Genomic DNA, 10,119 nt, shown 5'->3' on the forward strand with positions numbered 1-10,119 from the left:
TGGGCAAGGCCCCTGGTGCTGGCAATTATAAAGAAAATGGTCACATGCCACTTTGCTGATTACAGAGCTCTTCCATGCACACTATCTGCATGCTCTCTGCTCATCCATGCACTCGTTCCGTCAGCCCATCAGTGAGGTGCCTGCCCCACGCCAGGAGTGATGATACAGTAAAGAGCAAGGCCTTCCCCTCCCTCTGAGAGCTCACGGTCCAGTGCAGAAGGCAGATGGCAAAGCAGAATTCTCCGGATGCCGTGGGCTACAACAGGACAAGCCACAAAGTGGGGAGAAGAGTGGCAGCTAGAAAGGCGAGGCTTCCAGGGAGGTGAGGCTGCCTGTCGCCAGAGGCCCCCAGCTGCACACAGCATCAGTGAGACTACAGAGTTCAAAGACGAGCCGCACTGCCAGGTCCCAACAGCCACATAGGCCGCTCGCCCACCGAGGCGCTCTGAGGTTCTCATGGGCTTAACCCAGGGTGGCGGGAGTCACAGAGGCCCAGTGGGCTCTGGCTTTCCCCAGTGCCACCTCCCCAGGGCTTCCACCCCACACTCACTCACACTGCTGGTTGGGGCCCAGGGAGCCCAGCAGGGAAAGAAGAGGGGAGTATAGGGAAGGAGGGAGTTTGGAGGCAATGAGTGGTGGGTGGTAGGATTCCAAACAAAAAAATAGCATGATCTTGGCAGGTTGCCCCAGGTCCCACTTCAAGCACTGGATTAACTGAATCCTTCTTTGCTACTTTCCAAAGTCAACAGGATTTGTCGAGTTTTGTATCTCCAATAGAGGAAGAGCCTTGAGAGAACAAGACAAGAAGAAAAATACATGTAAAGCGAGATGTTTTCACTGATCTGAATTTGGGGCATATTGACAGTTGAAAAAAGACTTAAATGCTTAATCATGAGGTCAGGCACATTCCTTTAGAACATCACTGCTTAGAACAATGAACATCAGATTATGCTTTTAGATGTTACAGAGATGAAAATATACCTTGCCTATTTATCAAATTAATCACCCTAAAATCTAAAGACGAATGGGATTCCTAGGGCAGTATTCAGCCAGTAATTTAATACCTAAGTTTTTCTGATCAATAAACCATTGGCCTGTTAGAATATTTAAGTCATGCTTAGAGTCATTCAGGAAAAAAAAAATCTATCAACTTAAGTTCTTTGAAAGCATGTCTTTAATTTAAGATGTCATCTTTCATTTATGCACTGCCTTTTATATTATTATAAAACACCACTAAAAATTTTCATAGAGCTATTGAAGGGGCGCCTGGCTGGCTCAGACAGTAGAGCATGTGACTCTTGATCTCGGGGATCTCAGGGTTGTAAGTTCGAGCCCTATGTCAGGTGTAGAGATTACCTAAAAATCTTTTAAAGTTTTTTAAAAAATATTTAATATATTTTTGAATCAGAAATGTCATAATTTATTATGTCTTTTAGCCAACAAGTATTTGAGTGCTAATACTATGTGCCACCGCATCATACAACTCTAGGGGGCACCACTCCTGTTGTGATGTCAGGAAATGGTCCAGGTCTGTGTGAGGCTCTTGGGATACTGTAATGGACAGCATGTGTGTGTCCTGCCCAAATTCATATGTTGAAAACTTAACCCCCCAGTGTGACAGTATTTGGAGATGAGACCTTTGGGAGGTCACAAGGATGGGGCCCCCGTGATGGAATTAGTGCCCTTAAGGAAGAGTAAGAGTCCAGAGCACCCTCTCTCTGTCCCTGCCATGTGAGGATACCAGAAGACAACTGTCTACTGGCCAGGAAGAGAATTTCACTGGGACCCAACCATGCTGACTTCCCAGCCTTCACAACTGTGGGAAATACATGTTTGTTTAAGACACGCCTGGAGACTGGGGAATAGCAGACTGAACTAAGGCAAATGCCACAGTGATAAGGCACAGTCCTTGTGGCCAGTGAGCACACAGCAGAGTGTGGGACTGGCCTCCCACACAGACAGAGGAGAGCCTCCCAGTGCAGAGAGGAGTAGGCCTCTTTAGAGGCCAGAGGAGAGCCCCAGCCTCACCCTCCATGAGATCAAGGAAGTGTCGAGTGTGACTCTTGGAACATTAAAGCCACAGAGAGTCCTCAAAGTTTCTCCAGCCAAGACGTCCAGAGATTTGCCCAGGCCAACCCAAGTGGCTTTCAAACTAGAGTCACGATTTACTGCTTGTCCAAATGTAGCAGGCTTACAATCAAGGGTTAAAGGTTATGCAAGTCATTGGTGCCTTTAAAAAAGAAACAGAAAAACCCACTCACCTCATAATAAAATATATTTGAGACCACGTAATGATAAGAATCATTTGGCAGGTTGAAGGGGAAAAAATTCAAGTGTGCCGTTGTAGAATTCTCTCCCATAAAAATGATCTGACTTGGTGTGCTTGGCTGGGGGCAAGCAGAGTTACAAAGAACTCCATGTGGCGTCACGGCCTGAGCCAGGCCTGCTTAATGCAAACGGTGCATGCTCTGCTGTAACAGGTGTCCACCGTGGCACCTCGGACCCAGACACACAGCGAGAGCCCCACTATAGCTAATTCGTGGTGGTGGCTTCCAATGTGGGCCAGTGACTGTTGTGCAAAATCTGCGGAGGGCAAGTCGGAAAGCACGCTGCTGTAGGAGCTGCCGCCCCTTGCGGTGGACCCTTTCTCCCAACACTGAGCAGGAAAATGGGCAGGAAGGCTTCCTGCACGCGGAGCTTTTCCCCGGTGATAAGAGCTGCATCATCAGATGCCCTATGGAAGCATAGAGAGGAGCATCCATTCTGGAAGAAGCTTCTGGAAGACCTTAGGGAGGCCACGCGTAGTACACAGTAAGGGAGACATCCCACTCTTTGAGCATCTTTGTTTTCAAAGTCGTTGTTAAAGGTTGTCCTAGGACAAAAAGCAGGGCAGTAAACAGTAGTACTAGCTAGCTGTCTGCCGAGCGTCTGCTGTCCCCAGGCAGCAGGTGCACGTCCCCAGGTGTGTGTGTGATCCCAGGAGCCGTGGTCCCCTGTCTCCTTCAGTCCTCACAGGGTCCTCCGGGGAGAAGCAGCAGTGTGGGTCCATCTCACAGATGGGAAAGCTGAGGTTCAGAGAGGCTGCTGAAGTGCCCCGCGTCGCAGGACTTATATGTCCCAACTGGCAATCGCCGGTGGCTCTGGACTGGTGCGGGGCACACTACAGGGGCCCCCAATCAGCCTTTGATGACTCAGCCCCATGGGCTCCAGACGTGCGTGGCAGGGACAGGCGCCAGGGAGGGTGAGAAGCACCCCAGGGGCCAGGCTACCTGGAGTTGAGGAGAAACATTATGAGAAGACAATTCATAATCAGAAAAACCCCGGGGTCTGAGAAGCCTGCTTCCTCATCTTTCTTGGGGAAATTGAGACGACTTTTTTAAAATTACCCAACAAATTAGTTCATTTTAATGTCAGAATGCACCGAGGGGGGAGGGGTTTCTAAGGTGAAAGACGAATAAGTGTAATTGCTTCTTTTTTCAAGATCACAATATTACTTTGTTCATTATGAAATAATGAAGCATTATTTAATCCCATTATGAAATAAATGAGATTGAGTAAATAGCACATCTGCATTCATGCAGTGATATAAAGTCACGAAATGTTTATCCCACTGACATTTAAAAATAGCAGCTCAATTTTTCTTAGTAATGAAATTGTAGGTGTTTTCATTACAAAAATATATTTTATAAGAAATACAAATATGGCATTGTTAAATTAACTGCTGGGGAACCTCTCTGGCTGAACGCCTTCCTAGATGGTTGGGTTTTGAAATGTGGACTCACTTCCTCAAAATGAGGCTGATCTGTGGGCACTGATCAATATCAAACAAAATCATCAGTGAAATGCAAAAGGAAAAAAAGTCAATAGGAGTGAAGAAGGGGAAGTCCACGAAGCCCTATTTCAGTATGTACACCTGCCCTCTTGTGGTCTTCATCTGTATGGTCGCCTACCGTGTACTTTTTAAGACTATTAGAAATGGGGTATCCCAACCAGTATCCTAAGTGGCTGTGTGTACGCCTTATCACAGAGCCCTGGCCCCAAATAGTTCCGATTCTTTTCAACAAGCACGTACTAGGCATCTCCTCTGCTAGGGACTGAAGCCCTCCAGGTACACTCCCATTTGGTGACAGCAATATTGGAATAAAATCTGTTTCACTATGTATCTTGCTCCAGCCACTAGGACTGCATCACAAATGATCCCAAAACATAATGATGCAAAACAACCATTCTGTGAGTCAGGAATTCGGACAGGGGATGATTAGTCGGGGGCGTCACGTGGGAGATTTAAAGACCATGGGCTGGAAACATTTGAAGGCTCATTCACTCTCTGGGGGTTGAGGATGGCTGGAGGCTGGGGACCTGAGCACGTGGCTCTTCACGGGGGCCAGTTTGGGCTTCTTCCAAGGGCGAGTGTCTCCGAGAGAGAGAATCACAGGCAGAAGCTCTGTTTTTATGACCCAGCCTTAGAGTCAGATATGGTCACCTCCACCATATTCTATTGATCACAAGGGTCCAGCCCTGATTCAGGATGTTGGGGAATCAAACCAGGGCATGAATACAGGGAGGTGTAGATCATTGGGATCCATCTTAAAAATTAACTGCATACATTTTAATAATAAAACTATACTGTGTTCTATTTTTCTGTAAAATGTGAGTCTTCACCTTTTGCACCTGGCCCTAGCATGCTCTCCATCTGAATGCAGGCCAGCATGTAGGACTGAAGTCCACTCTCCTTCCTGCTTGAGGGTTTGGGCGAATGATCAAGGGAGATGTCCCAAATAGAGTGAATCATCCCAGGGAAAAGGTAAGATCTTCCAGGATCTAGCTCTGGAAGGAAAAAGGGAGGGCAGAGGAGCGACACAGGCACAGATGGGTAGGAGGTGGTCAGCCTTGGGAGAGGGTGTGGGGGAGAATGAGGACTGCTCTCTTCTCTCCAGAGAAGTCTCCCTGCCAGACCCCCATCTACCCCCATCTCCACCTGCATTTTAAGAGATTCCATCAAGGACATCTGGCAGAAATACGAATGACTAATAAACATTAAAGGAAAAAAAAACTCAATTTCACTAGTAACCCTGGAAATAGACATTGAGGCCACGATCAGATACCCTGAAGGGATTTTTTTTAGGTAGGAAGAGTGGGGTCATAATGCATACTCAATGAGTGGAACCTCTTTTAATCTGAAAATGTACTGCTGCCTATAATTATCTGAGTGTAACTCAAGTCTCAATTCGGATTTTCCATTTTTAAAAATATAAGTGTTTTTGGTTCTGAAAAAAATAGCCTCATGTTCAGGAATACCAAACACTAGTATCAGATCACTACCCACAAAGCTATCTCAGGGAACAGCTGTGTAGACAGAAGCCGTCAAGGTGCAACAGTCAACCATAGGATGGAGAACTCACCCTTGATCTGAAACATTCTGCAATGTGGTCAGAAAGGAGATGACCAAGGGCAGGGGTAGGGAGTGTGAGGATCCTAAAAACATGGCCTTGGGCCTGGGCCTCAACCAACAGGTGAACAGGATGCATGACATCCTCTATGGGGTGTACGCGGGAGAGCCTTCTAGGTGGAGGGAACAGTGTGAGCCAAGGGCCGGTGGTGTCAGCCAGAGCCATATGCTTGGGAAATGACAGGTACCAGTGTCCTGGCTGGTGGCATGTGGAGGCTGGCACTGAGTGGTTTAAGGGCTGTGACAGAGAAGCTGAGCTCATCCCACTGATGTGAGTCCTCAGTGTTTTTCAGCAACGGCGCCAGCATTTGGGTAAATTTAAGAAGAATCACACTGTGCACAGCAGCCATCGAGGAGCAAGAGGATGAGCCAAAAGCTGACAGCAGGAAGCTGAGAGTCAGGGGTGTCTGGGGCAGTGGAGGTGGGAACCCAAAGAAGGAAGTTATGCAGAGGTAAGAGGCAAGGAGGCATTGGACTTGGTAACGGGATAGACGGTGATGTCTTTAGCTGAACATGGAACGTGAGCAGGGGAGGAGTCAGTCCAGGACAGACCTGCTGAATGTACGTGCTCCTGAGACCACCAGGGCCCAACTCTGGCTCTACGTAGGGGCACGCATCTCCTTAACCCATTTCTCTTCCCAGCCACGATGGGTGCTCCAAGAGGGACACGACTCGCTGCATCTCGGGGCCTCAGAAAGGTTTGGCAAGTTGTGCTGAATACACGGTTGTGTACAGAAGACCGGCCAACAAAACGCATGCAAGAAAGAGGAGAGGGATGAGGATGGGAGGGAAGGGGGGTGGGGGGAGGGCACGCTGGGGATCACCATTTGAAATGGTTAGAAATAAAGGGAAGCCAGCACCGGTGGTGGGGAAGGACAGAAGGGAGGGGCAAGAGAACCAGCCCAGCTAATGTACTGTCCCCAGCCACTCCCGTATCAACAGACACAGCGACAGTGGGGCGATGAGCCCCTCAGACATGGGTCCTGGTCGAAAAGCTTGTGCTGATCTGCTCAGCCTGGAATGGGTCAGAACTGGTTCTGTCCATTTACACGCAGAATCTGCTCTCTGTAGACCATCTACGAGAATCTTCCAGCTGGTGTCCCCCCAGCCATTTTCTTACTAGACACAGAATCACACACCCGCTTTGTTGTCTCATCTTTCTATATCATATTTACAGAGAGGAAGTTTGCTAAACATCATTAATTGCCTTGAAGAATTCAGTAAGTGGAAAGACCTAATGAGGGGACTACTTTTTATTAATGGTAGTAACGAGGGACATCTGTTTAGGAGTCAACAGCCCTCCAGACGAAAGCCAAGATGTGGAGGCCTCTGGCACTTGATTGAATTTTATATCTACGAATGCAATTTATGGTACTATGTATTTGCCTGTGATATACTGATATAAAGTAGAATTTATCCGAATTGCAGAACCTAAATAAATGGCAGTGTTCAAAACATGGAAAACAAAACCAGAAACGTTTGCTTGACTTGGAAGCCTCACGTGATGATCCTGTTCTGAGCAACAGCATCTGTTAAACAATTAACTAATTGTGTCGCTGATCCATTTGAATTTGTCGTTGTTGTAAAACTCATATAGCAATAGAAAATTTTGAAAACGGGAAAGACGATCTCCCCGAATCCTGCCCCCGTCACGAAGGCCTGATAGCAATTGCCAGGCTCGGCGCTTGGCCCTAAGCAGATAGTTTTTTGGTGGTAAACACAGTGTACTTTGTATCCTGCTTTTTTTTTTTTTTCACTTCAACGTTATCTGATTCTTTTTTTATGAGCAATGAAATTTGATACGAGGCGGCTGCTCACACGGGTTTTTTGAGAGACCATTGTTGGAAGGATTGGCGAGCATTTTCTAAGCCTCATCGACTTCAGGGAATCAGGAAATTAAACTTTTTATTTATTGGTCTTTGACTTTCCCATAAATGGACACAGTTTCACCGTGTTTGACTGCATTGTAAAAGCAGACACTGCCTGAACAAAGGCATGCCGGTGAGTAATTAGGCATTAGGTGGAGGCAGGGCGGTGCTTTATGGGGCCATTAGTACCCACTCAGCTGCCTTTAAGGTTCCAGCCAGTTCCTTGGACATTAGTTACCATTAGCTTCTTTGATTTCCAAATACTGGGCTTTGGGTGGGGGCAGGGGGCCCGAATGTTTAAAAAACGATAAGCTGGCCTTTGTACAGTCTTTTAAGGGAAAGGATAAAGGATGTTTGTTACATACGTGCTTTTCAAAAAAAGAAATTTTTTTTCTGAATCTGATTGATGTTGTATAGCACCTGAGCGCTTGGGCACTTAGCGTATAGACGGAGCAGTCCTCCCTGCAGAGCCTGCCCAAGCAGCCCCCCACTCTCCCACCCAGCAGATGAGGGGGTGAGCCCCCCCCACCTCCGCAAGGTTTGCGGCATCCCCGAGAGGCTATGTTCTTACCCCATGTTCCACGGTCAGCCCACCGGGCTTGTGAGTCCCCACCCGCATTCGGGAGGAAACGTGGTTTTTGCTGTGGGCGACGTTTCCTTGTGAAATGCATTTCTTCATATATTTGGTTCAGAGCAAAAATTGTTACCCTCTCTACCTGTGATCACAGCTATTACATCAATAACTCAAGGGAATCCATCTTCAGAGGGGAAAAGTTGGCGAGTTCTTTTCCACAAACGTGGCCTCAGAAAGATGTTGTCATCTTGACTCACCTGCCGTAGCTTTGTAAAGCAAAATGATCGCTGCCACTTCTAGCATGGAAAAAAAGGTCCATTTTGTTAAAAATCGTAAGTTTTAAAAAAGAAAAAGGAACCAACTAGCTTTAGTGGTTGGCTGTCTGGAAACACTCCCTCGTTGATTGGCACCGTACATCATGAGGATCAGATGGTGAACTAAGCCCTGCACCAAGGTCAAGGTGAAAGAGGTGGATGTCAGCCTGTCCCCAAGGTGCTGCCACCTGGGAGGGGAAGCAGATACTTCAGGTACCAGTGGTCTCAGGGCTGTAAGGGAGCTTGGAGGAGAAAGAAGAAATGTTACTCCCCGCTGGGGACCAGGGTGGATGGCCAGGTCCTCCCTTCACAAGGCAGGACGTGAGGTCAAGGCCACATCAGACCCATCGCCAACCCAGTATTTTCTGGTTCTCCAGGAACTAGTGCAATCCACTGTTGTTGCAGGAGAATTGTAACTAGGGACCCAGTTTAGTGAAGAATTAATGGCAAAGAATCTTGACGAGAGGGGGGCACCACCCCAGGAAAAGGAGATGGATTCCCCCTAGAGCCTCCAGAAAGGAATGCAGCCCTGCCCACACCTGGATTTCTGTCCATTGAGACCCATTTTGACCTCCAAAACTGTAATAAATGTGGGTTGTTTTAAACAACAACAACAAAAAAATCCATCTGTTGACCCTCTTCCTTTAAGCTAGCCTCCCATCTCCTCCCTCGGTCCATCTCCTTTGGTCCTCCTCCTGAGCTGAAACCCAGCACCTAGCTCTCTGCTAGAGGTTTCCACTACCTTGCAGGCACCTAGAAGGGTCCCTCACTGCCTCCACTGTCATTACCTCTTCCCTGACCCAATGCCTCTGCTGTTTCCGTGCACGATCCACTCTATATAAACAGGGGCAAGCAAGGCATCTTCATGTCCCAACCATACGGTAGGAACACAGACCTCATTCCATCTGCTGAATAAACCCATAATCCCTCACCATTACCCTACTCTTAATTTTACCTATCATTAGGCTTTCAGTAAGTAAATAAGCAAAACCAAAATAACTGCTTATATCCATAAGTAATCAAAATGTATTTAGTGCTTCAGCAAATAGTTTCTTTTTCTAATTTTCCTTTAATTAGCAGGGAAAGAATTAAAATCAATTTCTCATCCAGCAGATAAAAAATTAGACTCAGCTTCTGCCCTTACACAAATCCAAATTTTAATGTACACAAGAAACACAAATTCATAATTGTTCTTTAATATCGTACGTTTCCAATATTAAACACATTTCTATGACATTTATCTTATCTCCCTTATCACAGCTTAATAAAATTATAATTATGACCTTTCAAAGTATTATTGCCTGATCCACACTTAATCGGCGTTCTTAGCTTGAAACCTTGAGTCTTGCAAGGGGGCTGCCGCAATTTGTAGACTGATGGAGTCTAGACCCCATGCCCTTTGCAGGAGGGTGAGTCTGTTGCTCACCCTCACTCCCCGGGGCTCAAAGCAGGGGCTGGAGAAGCAGTGGTTGCTTGAGGAGTAAACACGAGGTGTTGGGCGGGCCTTACGTGTATTCACACTGGAGCACGTGGGAATGTGGCTACTTGAGGCCCAAAAGGAAGGGGGCAATTGTGGGAAGGATTGGGGACAGGGGTGGGGACAGGGCTGTATTAGGAATGAGCTAGGAATCAGCCCAGCTTGAGTTGGCAAACATCTGCTTTAATCAGAATTGTCCTGATCGGCTGAAGACACCCAGCTCTTCCGTGACTATGCACGTGCGGAGCCAAATCCTCCCTCTTAAAGATGCTGGATGTGACCCATGTCAGGCATTGGTTTCATTAGGCCTTGGTGCCTGTCCGTTCTTGGAGGAACAATCTGATTTCTCCCGTGGGATGATGTTGACACCTGCCCATCGTCTCCTGGGCCTGCGGTGGTGTTGGTAGGAGGAGGATGGCACCCACTGCTCGCCGCTG

The sequence above is a fragment of the Canis lupus genome, chromosome 28, assembly GCF_003254725.2.
Source record: "Canis lupus dingo isolate Sandy chromosome 28, ASM325472v2, whole genome shotgun sequence".
In the NCBI taxonomy this organism is placed as follows: domain Eukaryota; kingdom Metazoa; phylum Chordata; class Mammalia; order Carnivora; family Canidae; genus Canis; species Canis lupus.